Here is an 18453-nt window from a genome sequence, read left to right as displayed (position 1 = left end):
TTTTTCAGGTAGACTGCTTATTTCCTCTTCATTTGTTTGGTCTAGTGGGTTATTTCCAAGATTTTGGATCATCTTTACTATCATTACTCTGAATTATTTTTCAGGTAGACTGACTATTTCCTCTTCATTTGTTTGGTCTGGTGGGTTTTTACCTTGCTCCTTCATCTGCTGTGTATTTTTCTGTCTTCTCATTTTGCTTAACTTACTGTGTTTGGGGTCTCCTTTTCGCAGGCTGCAGGTTCATAGTTCCCGTTGTTTTTGGTCTGCTCCCAGTGGGTAAGTTTGGTTCAGTGGGTTGTGTAGGCTTCCTGGTAGAGGGGACTGGTGCCTGTGTTCTGGTAGATGAGGCTGGATCTTGTCTTTTTTGTGGGCAGGACCGCGTCCGGTGGTATGTTTTGGGGTGTCTGTGAACTTATTATGATTTTAGGCAGCCTCTCTGCTAATGGATGGGGCTGTGTTCCTGTCTTGCTAGTTGGCATAGGGTGTCCAGCAGTGTAGTTTGCTGGTCGTTGAGTGGAGCTGGGTCTTAGCGTTGAGACGGAGATCTCTGAGAGATCTTCACTGTTTGATATTACATGGGGCCAGGAGGTCTCTGGTGGACCAATGTCCTGAACTCGGCTCTCCCACCTCAGAGGCTCAGGCCTGACACCCGGCCAGAGCACCAAGACCCTGTCAGCCACACGGCTCAGAAGAAAAGGGAGAAAAAAAAAGAAGAAAAATATAAATAAATAAAATAAAATAAAGTTATTAAAATGGAAAAAATGATTGAAATTTTTAAAATTTAAAAATAATTTTAAAAAAGAGAGAAAGAAGAGAGCAACCAAACCAAAAAACTAATCCATCAATGATAATAAGCACTAAAATCTATATTAAAAAAAAAAAAACGGTCAGTCAGAACCCTAGGACAAATGGCAAAAGCAAAGCTATGCAGACAAAATCACACACAGAAGCATACACATACACACTCACCAAAAGAGGAAAAGGAAAATATATATATATATATGTACATATATATATATATATATATATGTAAAAGGAAGAGAGCAACCAGATCAATAAACAAATCTACCAATGATTATAAGCTCTAAATACTCAACTAAGATAAACATAAAACCAGAAACAAATTGGATGCATAAAGCAAACTCCAAATCTACAGTTGCTCCCAAAGTCCACCGCCTCAATTTTGGGATGATTTGATGTCTATTCGGGTATTCCACTGATGCAGGGTGCATCAGGTTGACTGTGGAGATTTAATCTGCTGCTCCTGAGGCTGCTGGGAGAGATTTCCCTTTCTCTTCTTTGTTCGCACAGCTCCCGGGGTTCAGCTTTGGATTTGGCCCCGCCTCTGCATGAAGGTCACCTGAGGGTGTCTGTTCCCCACCCAGACACGTCGGGGTTAAAGGAGCAGCTGATTCGGGGGCTCTGGCTCACTCAGGCCAGGGGGAGGGAGGGGTACGGAGGAGGCGGGGCGAGCCTGCGGCGGCAGAGGCCGGCGTGACGTTGCAACAGCCTGAGGCGCGCCATGTGTTCTCCCGGGGAAGTTGTCGCTGGCTCACGGGAGCCTGGCCATGGCGGGCTGCACAGGCTCCCAGGGGGGAGGTGTGGAGAGTGACCTGTGCTTGCACACAGGCTTCTTGGTAGCCGCAGCAGCAGCCTTAGCGTCTCATGCCCGTCTCTGGGGTCCACGCTGATAGCCGCGGCTGGCGCCCGTCTCTGGAGCTCATTTAGGCGGCGCTCTGAATCCCCTCTCCTCGCGCACCCCTAAACAATGGTCTCTTGCCTCTTCGGCAGTTCCAGACATTTTCCCAGACTCCCTCCCAGATAGCTGTGGCGCACTAGCCCCCTTCAGGCTGTGTTCACGCTGCCAACCCCAGTCCTCTCCCTGGGATCTGACCGAAGCCCGAGCCTCAGCTCCCAGCCCCGCCCGCCCCGTCGGGTGAGCAGACAAGCCTCTCCAGCTGGTGAGTGCTGGTCGGCGCCGAGCCTCCATGCGGGAATCTCTCCGCTTTGCCCTCCGCACCCCTGTGGCTGTGCTCTCCTCCGTGGCTCCGAAGCTTCTCCCCACCCACCCCCCGTCTCCACCCGCGAAGGGGCTTCCTAGTGTGTGGAAACATTTCCTCCTTCACAGCTCCCTCCCACTGGTGCAGGTCCCGTCCCTATTCTTTTGTCTCTGTTCTTTCTTTTTTCTTTTGCCCTACCCAGGTACGGGGGGAGTTTCTTGCCTTTTGGGAGGTCTGAGGTCTTCTGGCAGCGTTCAGTAGGTGTTCTGTAGGAGTTGTTCCACAAGTAGATGTAGGTTTGATGTATTTGTGGGGAGGAAGGTGATCTCCACGTCTTACTCCTCCACCATCTTGAAGACACCCCTCCTTTCTTTATTTTCTCTCTCCCTCTTTCCTGTCATCCAACATGAGGTGCTCCAATTAAACACATCCTGAGCCAAGTTTTGCTGTCAGTGATTTTCATGCCAAAGCCTCCCGAGAGCTTATGCTCAGTTCCAGTTGCATCAGAGCTGATTTCCACGGCGATTGTGCGTAAGAATACAAGGGCAGGAACTGACCCTGAGGTCATGTGCAGCAGCAACTGATGGCCAAAATTTGGCCCAGACTGAGTACATCTACTGTCAGCAGAGTAACTTGTTGATAATATCCTTGGCCAACTTGACTGCTAATGCCAAAGCAATTCGGATTCGGAGCAATTATGTAAATCATGCACCAAATACAAATGTGAAACAAAATACAAACAAACAACGCTCTCAGACCACAGACGTTAGCAGTCCACGTTAGGGGACATGTGAACAATAGCAAAAGAGATACAAAGATGAGTTTGTACAGGAGAGAAAAGGATTTTTCAAGGGGGAAAATAAAAGGAAGGCACGATAGAAGCTTTGGGGGATGATGGCTCAAACTGCAGATAAATTCAGCCTGTATATTATCAAGTTTGCTAACAATGTAAATAATGAATACATCAATGACTTAAATTAGCATTAGTAGAAGACCAGTAAATTTGAAGTCCAAGGAGGAGTATCTATTTTTCTCGTGATATTACTTCCTCCCAAAGAAATGATCTAAGGGGCCCACCCTTTAAAAATAAAAGGCACAAGAACTACATTTCTAGAATATTACCTGTCAAGGGATACCTTTATGTAAAATTACACATCAAATAGAATAATTAATAAGAAAGTAATGATAAAATCAAAACAAACTAAGATATGAGAGTCTGCCACATAGAGAGACCAAACTCTAAATTCATTAATGTCACAAGAGCCATATTTATCTCTTAAGAACACGTCTCATTAACTTTATGTTCTGTTCTGTAATAACAAGTACATCCTAAGTCATTTATTGTTCCATTTGTTGTAGCAAAGCCAATGCAATAGTCTATTATATTTTTTTAAGATTAGCTTTGTTATTTTTAGACTAAACTAAACAAGCACTCACATCTCAAAAAGAAGTCATTTTTGCAAAACAGTGGATTAGCCATCCATGTCTCATGTTAAATCAATAAAGATAAAATAACATGGTAGATGTTTTATATTAAATGAAGCCCATTGCTGATGTTTTTAAAAATTGGAAATATTGGGCTTCCCTGGTGGTGCAGTGGTCAAGAATCCACCTGCCAATACAGGGAACATGGGTTTGAGCCCTGGTCCAGGAAGATCCCACATGCCGCAGAGCAACTAAGCCTGTGTGCCACAACTACTGAGCCTGAGCTCTAGAGCCTGCAAGCCACAACTACTGAAGCCTGCACGCCTAGAGCCCATGCTCCGCAACAAGAGAAGCCACCACAATGAGAAGCCTGTGCACTGCAATGAAGAGTAACCCCCGCTCGTCGCAACTAGAGAAGGCCTGCGCACAGCAACAAAGACCCAACGCAGCCAAAAATAAAATAAATAAAATATATAAATTTATTTAAAAAATTAAAAATAGGAAATATTAAAAACCATCTAGATTATATTAATATTATAATTCAAGCTTTTAAATTCTAAAATATTGGACCTTGATATACTTAGAATATTTAATTGGGAAATTTACCCTTAAAAACAAATATGCATTTTGTTTTCTACTAATGTTTTCTTAGTTTTGACCTTAAGTTTAATTTTTCTTCTCAATATGTAAAATACAATTTAGACACACAATATGTATAAAGAAATCATAAGTTTTAGTTTTCTTAGTCTACATTTGTTAGGACTTCTATAAACATTCTGTAAAGGAGAATTTTATAGAGAATAGAATAGCTATCGTTATATATATATGGGGAATTATCTTGGATAAAAAGTTACTAAGCTTATTCTGGGTTTGCCCAGAGAGCAAAATTTGGACCAAAAAGAGAAATGTAGTGATCAGTCCAATGAAAAGTCTTACCAACCAGAACTATTTTGTGAAGTAGTGAGGTTCTGGAAGTGTTATAGAGGCCCTGTGGTCATTGGTTAAAATGTTGAAGAGGTGATTTCTAAAATAATTTGATTTTTAAATGTGTTTCTTCAAACACTAGAATTCTTTGTTTCAAAACCCCTGCATTCATTTTATTAAAATATCCTGTTATATTGAGAATACTGACATGCATTGTAGCAGCTGACTGGTCAGTGTGTTGAGAGAGATAAATTACTACTCAAACCTTGATTATAATTATTTGATTCTGAATCTAATATCTATTAAATCAGCATAAAATGAATTATGCTTATGAGAGGAAAATTAAGAGGAATTATATTTGAAATTATAGAAAAATCTGTAGCGATTTCAGATGGAACTAGTGACGGAAAACATTTTAGAATTTTGAGTCAAGATCATATAATGTGTGGGCAAATAAAAGAAATTGAGATATGATGGGTGGAGTCTAACTTTCTTTGTTTATCTTCCTATAAAAGGAACTTGGAGAAATTGAACCCTATCCACTTTTAAGCTTCCTATGTATTGATAAAGAAATTCTAAATGTAATTATTTAGTGCTTTGCATATAAAGTAGAATCTATAACTATGTTTTCCTAAGAAAATTTTCACATAATCATAGAAAATTGACAATTACTCAGGTGTCTGAGTTGCTGAGTGTCTGTAATTGCATATATGAATCATCTAAATGGGTGAATTTAGGTGATTCTAAATCACATACATTTGTTCATATACATATGTTCTTCAAAAGTAAGCTCAATGTTATCACTCCAGCATCTAATAAGCCCTGGATATGGATTATGCTGTTAAACTAGAATTGTCAAATTTAAGCTCCTCATTTTGCAAATTAGGAAAACGGAAATCTCAAGGCTGAGATTTTCCAAACACAGTTTTAAATCATGTGGTCCCTTAGGATAACAAATTGAATGTTCCAGAAGTCAGAGGAAAAAAAAAAAAAAACTCTGTGTAGATGAGGCCCAAATTCCAAGGAAAAAAATCTGAATCAGTACGTTGAGGCTTAGAGCAGCAAACAAAGAGCACAGCACCTAGTTCTCCAAGAGGGCTTTCTGCACACTCATCGCTTTAATACTTGTTGTCTGATAAAATTATTCTTTGAAAGTACCCCCTAACTGTGTCTCAGAATGGCTGTGATTAATGAGGGGAACCAATCATATCACATAGCTGAGATGTGTGTCCTCTGTGTTGGACTTTCCTAATATAAAGTTATGTCTAGAAAGTTGAGTTTACTTATATTTGCTTTCCAGTTATTGAATTCATTACCTGAATGTTGGCAGATAAACTGTTTTTCAGAATCCTCTCAAGCAAAAATTCCAGAATCTAAGTTCTGAAGGTGGGACGTGGGCAGAAATGTGGGATTGGCACAGGAAGTAGTCATGGAAAGAGTAGGGTTGAAAATAGTTATCATAAGGGCAAAGGAAAATACTAGAAGGAAAAGATGCTAAGAGCTCTTTCTTCTGATATGTATCCTTCACAGTTCCAGTGTGGAAAAGCACATTTAATACTTTTTGGCAGTTGGTCCCAGGAGAGAAGGACTTTGGAAAGAGATAGAATTGGCAAGACACAAATCATCCTAAGGAGAGGAGAAAGGAGAAGAACAGAAGAGAATAATAAAAAGTGGGGTAAGGAGATGGATGTGGCGTGGAGAGCCTTAATCTTAATCTGGAGTTTTCTTTCTTCTTGCTCGTGACACAGAGAACTCTGGGCAAGATTTGGTAAAGGTTTTGGGTCATTTCTCAAGGCACTACTTATTCTGCACTAATTAAGTTCATATTACATAGATTGTCATTATAGTGACACCAATTCTGGCTTTGTGAGAATGTCCAGTTCTTCCTAGTTTCCTACCCTCTTCTTAACTCTGAAACCTGTCTAGAATCATAAGTGGCTCTATGGTACCATGCAGAGTCCACTGAGCCTCTATTAGTGAACGGTGATTCCAAGAATGTGTGCTCCATCCCATCAGATCTAGTTGTATTTGAGGGGCAGGATAGTGTAGTAGATGGGAGGAAAAGATCTGGAGAAATAATGCTCATGTTCACGTGGCTAGATTAAGATGACTCTGTTTGAATATGGACAGGTTACCCAACCTCTGTTCTCAGTTTTCTAATCTGAGAAAAAAAAGAAAAAAGAAAAAAAAGAGAGACTAAAAGTACTCCAAGGATTTGTTAAATTAATCCATGCAATGTGCTTAAAAGAGACCATGGATTATAACATGTTTCAAATGTGTGCTGGTTAATAATCTTACCCCCTCCAGGTGGAAAGAAAGCTACATTCTGTACACTAGATGGTCTTCCCTTAACAACGGCTCTGAGGCTTGGATATTCTATAGGGTAGGAAATTGATGCAATCCAAAGTCAAAGTGCTTTCTTGAGGGTTACTGCTTCTGTTTCTTCCAGGGATCTGAACTGGGAGGAAGATTTGACAAACAACAAACAAACAAAACAAACACAGTTTCTAGATGCTCTTTACTTTGCCTTCAACTCCAAAGGGACATTTTAACTTTCAAAAATAAAACTGGATGGGTAGTGGTTCAGATTATGCCAACCCACCCAAAATTATTCTGGCTAAATCAAAATGTATTTCCCCTACCCAGGCCTCCCACTACCCAACTCCTAGGATAAGGCATGACAGATACAGTTAAGAAACAAGGAAAGAAACCATAACAGGATATCTCTATGATGCTTTAGATAAAATTCCATTGAATAAAGTTAAATTCATCTCTAAATTAGGGTGTATGTTCTTCATATTTATTAGAATCTTTTGGAGAAAGTCTCCATGATTCATTTTGGAATATTTTCTTAGGCATGTTTTCTGACAGGTCAGTCTTCTTAACAGCCTGCCTAGAAAAGGAAGTTTCCTGAGCAGTGTTTCCTATAAACTCTCTTCAAAATTTTCCTACAGAGAAAATTCCCTAAGACAATATTTCTGTGCATAAAATCATATTCTGTTTGCCAAGAATCATCATTTTGGGAAAAAAAATAAAATCTTAACAACAATCTTCTTCTAAGCCTTAGAATCTGAGGGAACATTCTAGTATATATAGTAGTCAGTATAACATATTTAAGTGGCTTCATTCTATTTATGGCATATGATTAAAGTATTAAACAATATCATTTTGAAGATTATAAAGTCATTTTGGGGGTAGAATTTTTTAAGCTTAAAAAGATCCAAATACACTCTAAATATGTGTGTGTGTGTGTGTGTGTGTGTGTCTGTGTGTGTGTGTACCCATGTGTTGGTATTTGATACATATCTAAGTTTACTGACTATTTTAAGTCAGGCTTGATCTTTTGAGTCAGACTGAATTGAATTCCAATGCTGACCTTGCTACTCATTATCAGTGTGTTCTTTCTTAAGCCGCTAAATTTCTGTAAGTCTTAGCTTTTTCACCTGCAAAATGGTACACCTAAACAAAGTTGTTTGATTTATGGTTGATATATATAATAAAATATATAAAGTCTTCTATGTATTGCCTTTCCTATACTAAGTACTCAAATGTAAGCTAGCTATTTATTTATTTTTACATAATTACTTCAAACAGAATCAGAAAAATACTGTCTCTTGGACAATCTTAGCAAAGAATATTGTGCAAAAAAAAAGGCAATTTAGATGACACAAAGTTTTATTCCACCCTTTAAACTTCTTGAGGTCTTAATTGTGAATAGACCAGTTTTGATTAAATACAAATATTTTTTCAATTGTATGTCTTTACTTTGGCTATTAAATTATCCATATATGGTATTTCTGAACAGCATGAAAGCCTTTCTATCAAAAATTCACCCCCAAATTTCAACCTTTAAAAATATTATAAGCACTTCTTCATTTAAAGTAATGATACTCTATTCAAAATTATTTTATCAGGCATGAAATCGTTGAATTAGCTTTAAAAGTCAGGCCAAATGAATGTGGGAAGAAGGTAATCAGAGAGAACAGTTCATTAGCTCATGTGAAACAGCAGTTAGTGTTGTCATGTCTGGGCCGAGACGAAATTGGTCAGATTGTCCTGCCAAGGAAATGTCGTGGGAAGGAATTATATTGTCCAGGAAAGAGTCCTAAGAGGAATGTTCCTTTAAAGTCCATGCTAAAATCTGCTATTTTGGGTATAAGACTGTACTCCACTAAACGAAACTGTTACAGCTGTGACATTTTACCAATAAAAGCCATAAAGTTCTCCACTAGTGACATACTCTGGTTTGATCATAGGTAGCCTGAAAATATCAAGGGGAATGAGTGTTGGGCAACAATTATTTCTAATTTCCATGCCATTAGTCTCCCCCAAACCCAGAATTTGGGATCTGTATTGGACTGTTCTGAAATTTTCCCTGAAATACTCTTACCAGCCACCCAAGTATCCCTGGATGAGCTCTTTGAAATTATGGAATTGGACTCCCAGAGATGGGATTAGTCTTGGGTTTGGCTGTTCTTTATTGAGCTAAGCCCAGTTGAGTTTGAAACCTCTTGGGTGTGACAGTGACTGCACATCACCAGTGGAATATAGACACTTTGAGCCAATGGAGATGGAGTTGATGGAGATCTATTCTGGATTGCCTAAGGCATAATCTCCCAAGTGCCTGAGAAATAGCAGCTGTCTTATTGCAAACCAATGCATTATTGGTGAAGAAAGAAATGAAAGAACCCAAACAGTTGGTCCAAAGCATTCATCTTTGTGGCGAGACACCACAGTTGTTTCTAGGTTGAGAATTAGCTTTTGGGAAAATTACAAGTATCCAGAGGTGATTGGAAAGGAAATGTGATGGAAGCTCATTGTGGAATGGAATAGAGCTGCCTGGGTGGGATGGGGGCAAGTCATAAGCACCTCATAATTTTCTAAGACAAAGTATAGAGGTTTGGGAAGTGTGGTAGACTGCCTGCTTTCACGGTCTCAATCAATGACTATCTATGTCCTTTGTGATGAGAACTTGCAGCCACTTCATAAAGAAATGGAGTCTATATTCTCCCCTCTTGAATCTTGGTACTCTCTGGTCAGTACACTATGTCAGAAGTAAGTGTGTGCAAATTCCTAGTCTAGCTCTCAAGAGGCCTTTTGAATTTCCACTTGCTTTCTTGGAAACTTGAGGTTTAGCTGGAGAACAAGTCTGAGATAGTATCCATAAAAAAGGTTAACATAGCAGGTCCGAGACTGCTGTCCTTGGAAAGACTTGCTTGCAAGATGGGCCCTGAGCTGGCATCTGAAAACTTGAGTTTCTCGAATGTCTCCACCACCCTAACTGATAAGAGTGGCTCATTGTGCCTAAAAATGTTTGTGCAAACAATATGGTTTATGCTGAACACCTGCTTTTGTTCTGAGAGTCTGGAATTTTGGTACATGCCAGGCAGAGGGTGCTTACTTAACCAGCCCCTCATACAAACCTCAGGTGTTGAATCGCTAACAAAATTCCCTTGTAGACAACATTTCAGATGTGTTGTCACAATTCATTGCTGGAGGAATTAGGCACAGCTTATGTGATTCTACTAAGAAAGGACTTTTGGAAGCTTGCACCTGGTTTCCTCAGGAATTTGCCCCAAATGTCTTTGCTTTTGTTGATTTTGCTTTGTACCCTTTTGCTGTAATAAATTATAGCCATGAGTGTGACTATATGCTGAGTCCTATGGCTTCTCCTAGTGATCATTGAGTCTGGGGAGTGGTCCTGGGGACCAGCTGATTGAAGATGGCCTCAAGTGGGAACATTTCTCTGCTTCATGGGGTCTTTCATTCCTCAGTAGGCTAATTCGTTGACTGACAGATACATCAGTGAATCCCAGATGAATCCCAGATGAACTATCCCAGAAGTGGGAGCAATTTTGGATTTGTTTGCTATTTAAGGTAAGAGTCTACAGTTGGCAAGCCAAGCCCAGGAAATATCAGTAGTCCTCACCACCCAATCCGTTAATTTGTGAGAAGTAGTAAATGATTGTTGTTTTAAGACACTAAGTTTCAGGATAATTTGTTATTTAGCAATAACTAACTGATCTAAGAAGCCTATGAATTAAGTAGAAGATAACTGAAAGTCTTCAGAACAGAGATTAAAACTTGGTTGGCAAAGGAAACAGTTGAAAAGTTCTTGGTTTGAAGAATATTTAAATCCTTTGCACGTTACTTACTCACTAGGTGAACTAAAAGAGACATTTGAAGCCAAAAGAATAGAATTGGTTTTCAATGTCACAAAAAAATGAGCTCCATAAGTTGACATGGCAAATGTGAATTCACTTTTTATCAGGGCATAGGTGTAAATAAGACCTTCTTTGACCAACTATTTAATTTCATATTGCCTCCAGCTTTGACCATGAAGCCTGGCTTTAAAGATAGTTATCCTTAAAGGCTGGGCAGTGTTTTGGGGTGACTTTAATAGGTACTAATATGTAAAAATTATCTTTGGTTCTGTTTTGTTGATGCATTATCAGATTAAAAGAAATCCAAACTATGGTTCTTTCATTTGATACCAATGGATTTGTATAGTGGGTATCAACTGATGTTCACCCTTCAGTAATTTCTAATGTTATTTTGAAGAGCAAGTGTTTGCATTCTTATGAAATCATTCTGCCAAAATTGAGACTAAATGAAAAGAATAGTGGCATTCTCTCATTTGTTATTTTGAAGTGGATCAAAACTCTGTATTACACCAATATACCATTTTAAATTACTTTAAAATGGGAAGAAAGTGGCTAATCATTATCAGTTAAAGTACTCGTGAAATAAAAATATATTGTAAGAACTGTAAAAACAGAGCCTGATAAATATCACTGCTGCAAATGAAAAGGAGGGTAACAATTTCAATTTTTTCATGGAAGATACATTTGCTGTATAGTTTTGAAATCTGGGAAAAGCTATTAAACTCACAGCATCTCATACATTTTATAAGAAGCACTCTTGACACTAAATTAACTAAGAAAAATAAATAGTAAACTTCCTAGATTCACCTAAATGTGCTTTCTCATAATTGAATTATTTCAAGTAGATTAATTATACTTAACTTCATTCATATCAACAGTTCATTTTGACCCAGCACATTAAACATATATATTTTCTGCAACAGATGTATAAGAGATGAATTAGCAAACACTGAAAAGCACATTGGTGAGCCTGTTAGGGAGTACATTTCAAATTAATGGAGCAGAAATCTTAAATTATGGTAGCCTCCAAGTATATACAGTTTTCTATATTTTAGTAGATGATTTTTTCCTGGTCTGTATCACATGAACTAGATAAAATTCAACTGACTATTTGTTGTTGTTGTTTATTCTACTTATTTCTTTCCTAATAAATTATCTTATTTATTAGATACCCCTTACCCCAGCTATCAAATTGGACGCTTAGTTTGGCATCAGATATGTGGCTTGTTAGCTCAGCTAGTTAGTAATGTGTGCTACTATCAGTGCCAATGACAAGAATTTCTTCCTTCAAAGTCAAGTAACCAGGAAGAATCTCTTCACAGGGGCAGCTGAGGAACCATCATAGCAGAACTAGAAATATGTATGTAGTCTGTCCTCTTTTTGTCAAGGCAGAATCAGGTGCCATCATATTGGTGAGGGCAGGTAGATTAGGCGGATAGGTAGCACTTAATTAAGACTAACTTCAAAATAAACCTCAAGCTACTGTTACCCCAAGTCCTCTGTCCCACCAGCTCATGCAGTTTAAGCTCTCATTCATGCTGGAAATGAATGGAAATGGTCAGGATGAGGATGGTTAGAATTTAACAGATTCTTAAATTGGTACACACTGTTCCTTGTTATTGAATCAATATTTCTTTCTCGATCTCAAAGTGTTACTCTTTTTCAAGAATTAAGGAAGAAAAACATACAACTCTATGTCATTTTGGAGAGTCTTAAAAAACAGAAATCAATGCACATATACAAAAAGAGAAAATTATGCAAACTTAGGGAAAGAAGTACATGACTGTATAGCTCTTTTATCTCTTTTATAAAACATGAAAAGATCTGCAGTGCATTTAAGACATAACAACACTCTTGCATATTAGAGTTTTTTCTCCAAGTAACAGAAATCTGTAACTACTACTACTTGTGAACACAAAATGTTGTATCACAAAGTTTTTGTGCATTAGCCCAGGATAAATACATAATTGTAATAGACTAAAGAGGAATTACAGGGAAGGTGGCGGTTTGAGAATCACTCTTGCCCCACTCTCTCCTGATTTCCCATGGAAGAAACTCAATTGTAAATGAAAGAAAAGTCACTCTTCAACTGAGAATCATGAACTTTTTGTTTTGCTTTGTTTTGTTTTGTTAATTTCCTTCTTAGGTACTTGGGATGATACACATTGTGAAAGTTTAATCTAGCCCAAGGTAAATGTGATGGTTAATTTTATGTGTCAATTTGGAAGGTGCCTCTGGTTGAGACTGACAATTTAAATGGTGAAGGTGTGAGTAAGCAGATTGCCCTCCTTAATGTTGATGGGCCTCATCCAATTAACTGAAGGTCTGAAGAGAACAAAAAGACAGGCCTCCCTGCACAAGAGGGAAATTCTCTAGCAGACTGCCTTCCGATTTCATCCGCACCATTAGCTCTCCTATGGGCCTACGTTACAGATTTGGATTTACCAGCCTCAGGGCATACTAAGCCAATTCCTTGTAATAAATCTCCTTCTACATACGTATGCATCTTAATGTCCCTGTTTATCTGAAGGACCCTAACTAGTACAGATTTGGTACCAAGGGATTATAGAAGAACAGAACATTAAGGATGGCCTGACAGAACGAGTAGATATAAATGGATTCTTGAGAGCTTTAGCCAGACCTGTGTGCAACTCACTAAATGATAACCTTCAAAATATGGAAGGTCTGTCATGGACCCCACATATGTTGCAATAGTAGGTTTCAGGCTTCCGTTGAAAACATAAATAGGAACAATTAAGTTGACATTGCTCTGTGTAACGAGTCTAATGTTAGAATGTCTGGTGTGTTGAGTCCATTATTCTGAGACCTTGGTCAACAAGGGTCACTGACTTTCTCCCTAGGGAAGCATGAGCCACTTTACCACCTTTGCTTCTCCTATGTATCTTTCTGAAACTAATGAAATGAGCTGGGCACAGCAAGATAGTTCAGCCATTTTCTCCAAAAACTTCTTAAAGCTTGGAAAGCCCATATATGACACATATTTTATTTCTCATCTTAAATTACCCCAGTTCTTCTGTCAATTCTTGCTCACCAAGAATAGCCCAAATAGTCCAAATGATAAAAGTCCTGCAATGTTAAAATCTTCACAGTTTAAAGTTGAACCACTTGCCATTATTACATTCATGTAAAAAATGTCTCATTAATAGATTCTCCTTTTTCTTTGAAAAAGTTAAAGACTTATGATTCTGGGCAGGTGACAGCATTGGTAGAGTCATGTGTTTTGGATCTCCCTGAATCCCCACGTGAAACTAGAGAGAGCAACTAGATTGCAAATCTCAAATCCCAGATACAATCCTCTCAACAAAAGTGTCAAGGTAAGCCCAAAACTCAAGCAAGTGAAAACAAACCTTTAACAGGAACAAGAGTTCAGGGTTCCAGCATTTGTGTTGGAATAAAAGGAAAGAAAAGAAGGAAAGATTTGTGTTTACCTTACCTGAGAAGGGAAAAATTTGAAAATAGCGAGCAGGAATTTATCCAGAAGCAATGAGGGCCATTTTGCAAAGAGCAGCTAAAGTTCAGAAGGGATTTTTGTTTTGTTTCATTTTGTTGTTTTCTTTTCTCTTCTCTTTTAATTGAAGTATAGTTGCTGTACAATATTATATAAGTTACAGGGGTATGATATAGTGATTCACAATTTTTTAAAGTTATACTCCATTTATAGTTATTATAAAGCATCTGCTATATTCTCTGAGTTGTACAGTATATCCTTGTAGCTTATCTTATACTTAATAGTATGTATCTTTTAATTTCCTACCCCTATATTGCCCCTACCCCTTTCCTCTCCCACCTGTCACACTTGTCAGACTGGCTATTATCATCAAAAAGAAAACAAATAACAACTGTTGGCAAGGATGTGGAGAAAAGGGAACACTCGTACACTGTTGTTAGGAATGTAAGTTGGTGCAACCACTGTGGAAAATGGTACGGAGTTTTCTCAAAACACTAAAAATAGAACTACCATATAAGCCAGCAATTCTACTCCTGGGCATGTATCCAAAGGAAACATAAGCACTAATTCAAAAGATACATTCACCCCAATGTTCATAGTAGCATTATTTATGATTGCCAAGATACTGAAACAACCATGTCCATCAATAGATGAATGGATAAAGAAGATGTGGTATATATGGAATACTACTCAGCCGTAAAAATAGAATGAAATTTTGCCATTTGCAGCAACATGGAGGGACTTGGAGGGCATTATGCTAAGTGAAATACGTAAGAAGGAATTTTTTTATCAATAGTGATAGCCAAGAGTGTAGTAGTCCATCATAAAAAGATAAAGGAGCTGGAGCGACCTGGCCTTTGAGAGGCACCAACCTAGGACCCCTTCCAGGACGGGGTCCTCCACTGAAGAGAAGCCACTGGGAGTGGAATAAAAATTGAGTAGCATCCTGATAATGGAGAAGGAGTCAAAAGATCCAGATAAAAGCAAGAGGGGGACAGAGACAAGAGTTCACAAAAAAGCAAGTGACTGTATAAGGAAACACCAAATGAAGGAGCTTGGGAAGTTAGAAAAGCTATCTTAAACCCTGCCTCCTTTAAAAAGTTTAGAAAAACAAAAATCATTTCACATAAAAATAAGTAACAGAAAGCTATCAAAGTCAAATCTTATACAAAGATGTTTTGAGAAAAAGGAAAAAAAAAACAAACTGTGTAACATCCCTACACACAATGTAAGCATATTTGAGTGACACATTCAAAAAACTGATCAAAACCATAACTTACTCTTTCAAAATAAGCTAGAAAACTTGAAGAAAATAATTCAAGTATGAAGGACAACATAAATCAGACAAAACTCAAGTAAATATTAGAAATATGAGAAAAAATGATTTAAGACCAAGTTTGAAAAACTTTGAGGAATTATAAGAATGAACAAATGAAACTGTTAATGACTTAAGAGAGAAATGGTAATAAAAAAAATTTAAAAATAAATGAAGAAATAGGTTAAAAGAATTTAAAAGAAAGTAACAAATACTGAACATAGACAAAGAAGATTAAAATATGGATAACATCGGTCTCTGAAGAAGAACAAAACAAGAAAATACAGCAAATACTAATAGATTTAGATCTAGATAAACACAGTTTACTACATAGAGATATGGATATGATGGAAATAGTAGCTTTTATCTTTGTATTTTTATTTCCTAGCTATTAATGAACAGCATTAATTTGATATCAACCACAGCATATTTGTTAAATTCTCTTACTAATCTGCTAATTTTTTGGCAATCCACTTGGGCATTCTCTATCAACAGCCATGAAAATTGCTAATACTACAACTTTACGCTTTCTTTACCAATTCTTATAAATTTTTTGAAATATATAACATTATATTAGTTTCAGGTGTACAACATATCTATTCAATATTTGTATATATTGTGAAATGATCACCTTAATAAATCTAGCAACACCTGTTAGAAAATCAAATTATGTATTTAAACATATTAACAGATCAAAGAGGTAAAAAGTATGTGATTATGTCCATAGATGCAGAAAAAAGTTTTTAATAAATTTAACATTTATGTATAGTAAAAGTACATATTAAACTTGGGGCAGAAAATCTTATTACTTTTGTGATACATTTTTACACTTATACATTTTTTCCAGGTATATTCACTGGCTTTATTATAGAATTAAATACATGAGACTGTAGTGGATTTCCTTGTTTTGTTCCAGATTTAAAGGGAATGCTTTTAATGTTTCATAGTTAATACTTGCAGTTGTTTTAGATTCTCTTTAAAAAGTTAAAAAAGGAAAACATAGGCAGAACACTCTATGACATAAATCACAGCAAGATCCTTTTTGACCCACCTCCTAGAGAAATGGAAATAAAAACAAAAATAAACAAATGGGACCTAATGAAACTTAAAAGCTTTTGCACAGCAAAGGAAACCATAAACAAGACCAAAAGACAACCCTCAGAATGGGAGAAAATATTTGCAAATGAAGCAATTGACAAAGGATTAATCTCCAAAATTTACAAGCAGCTTATGCAGCTCAATATTAAAAAAACAAACAACCCAATCCAAAACTCGGCAGAAGACCTAAATAGACATTTCTCCAAAGAAGATATACAGATTGCCAACAGACACATGAAAGAATGCTCAACATCATTAATCATTAGAAAAATGCAAATCAAAACTACAATGAGATATCATCTCACACCAGTCAGAATGGCCATCATCAAAAAATCTACAAACAATAAATGATGGAGAAGGTGTAGAGAAAAGGGAACCCTCTTGCACTGTTGGTGGGAATGTAAATTGATACAGCCACTATGAGGAACAGTATGGACGTTCCTTAAAAAACTAAAAATAGAACTACCATACAACCCAGCAGTCCCACTACTGGGCATATACCCTGAGAAAACCATAATTCAAAAAGAGTCACGTACCAAAATGTTCATTGCAGCTCTAATTTACAGTAGCCAGGACATAGAAGCAACCGAAGTGTCCATCGACAGATGAATGGATAAAGATGTGGCACATATATATAATGGAATATTACTCCGCCATAAAAAGGAACAAAACTGAGTTATTTGTAGTGAGGTGGATGGACCTAGAGTCTGTCATGCAGGGTGATGAAAGTCAGAAAGATAGAAACAAATACCGTATGCTAACACATATATATGGACTCACTCTAAAAAAAAAAAAATGGTCATGAAGAACCTAGGGGCAAGATGGGAATAAAGATGCAGACCTACTAGAGAATGGACTTGAGGATACGGGGAAGGGGAAAGGTAAGCTGGGACGAAGTGAGAGAGTGGCATAGACATATATACACTACCAAATGTAAAATAGATAGCTAGTGGGAAGCAGCTGCATAGCACAGGAAGATCAGCTCGGTGCTTTGTGACCACCTAGAGGGGTGGGATATGGAGGGTGGGAGGGAGGGAGATACAAGAGGGAAGAGATATGGGGACATATGTATATGTATAACTGATTCACTTTGTTATAAAGCAGAAACTAAGACACCATTGTAAAGCAATTATACTCCAATAAAGATGTTAAAAAAAAAAAAAGTTAAAGAAATTCTTTTCTGCCAGCTCCAAAAAAGAAATTGAGGAGATTTCCTTACTGTTTGTCCTTTTAGAGATTTTGTGTAAGAATATAATTGTCCCTTAAATGTTTTGTAGAACTAGCCTAAAAACAGTCTCAATAGTTATTTTATTTGTGGGAAAGATTGCAAATACAAATTCAGCTATTTAAATTAATTTTAGAATCTTTTAGGTCTTCTATCTCTTCCTGAGATATTTTAAGATCACATGCACACAAATACACACAGACATGATACATATATGTAAATATATGTAGATACATATGTACATCCACATATGATTGTACATTTCATTTACCATTTCAATTGTTTCGGCATAAAGTTATTCACAAGAGTGTTTTATTATCACTTTAGTCTTCACTGAGTCTATGGTCATGTACACTACTTTGATTTCTTGAACTGGGTTTTTGTTTGTTTTCATATTCTCTATTATTTTCTTGACTAAACTCCCATACTAATTTTATTGGTATTTTTTTTAAACTTTTTTTATCCTTTGCATTTTATCACTTTTGTGCATTAAGTTTTGCACTTATCTTGTTCCTATTTTTGCTCCTATCTCATATTTCTACTCTCTTTGGGTTTAATCTTTTATTCCTTGTCTAACTCAATGATTCTCACCTGGAGGGAGCATCACCTACCTAGAGACATGAAGAAATGTGCGGAGGCATTTTGTTTCCACCTTGACTCTAGAGAGCTCTTGGCACTTAGTGGATGATGTTTATCCAGCAGTGTGTGGAACATTCCTGTTCAATAAAGAATTCTTCTTCCCTAAAAACCAATACCAAGAGCTTTGGTTAGGTTTATCTTTTAAAGGCTTAAAATTCAGAGTATTTACATACTGTTCAGGACATATTGGTCTT

This window comes from Balaenoptera musculus, chromosome 4 (genome assembly GCF_009873245.2).
Source record: "Balaenoptera musculus isolate JJ_BM4_2016_0621 chromosome 4, mBalMus1.pri.v3, whole genome shotgun sequence".
NCBI classification, from domain to species: domain Eukaryota; kingdom Metazoa; phylum Chordata; class Mammalia; order Artiodactyla; family Balaenopteridae; genus Balaenoptera; species Balaenoptera musculus.
Note: the sequence above shows the minus strand (reverse complement) of the source record.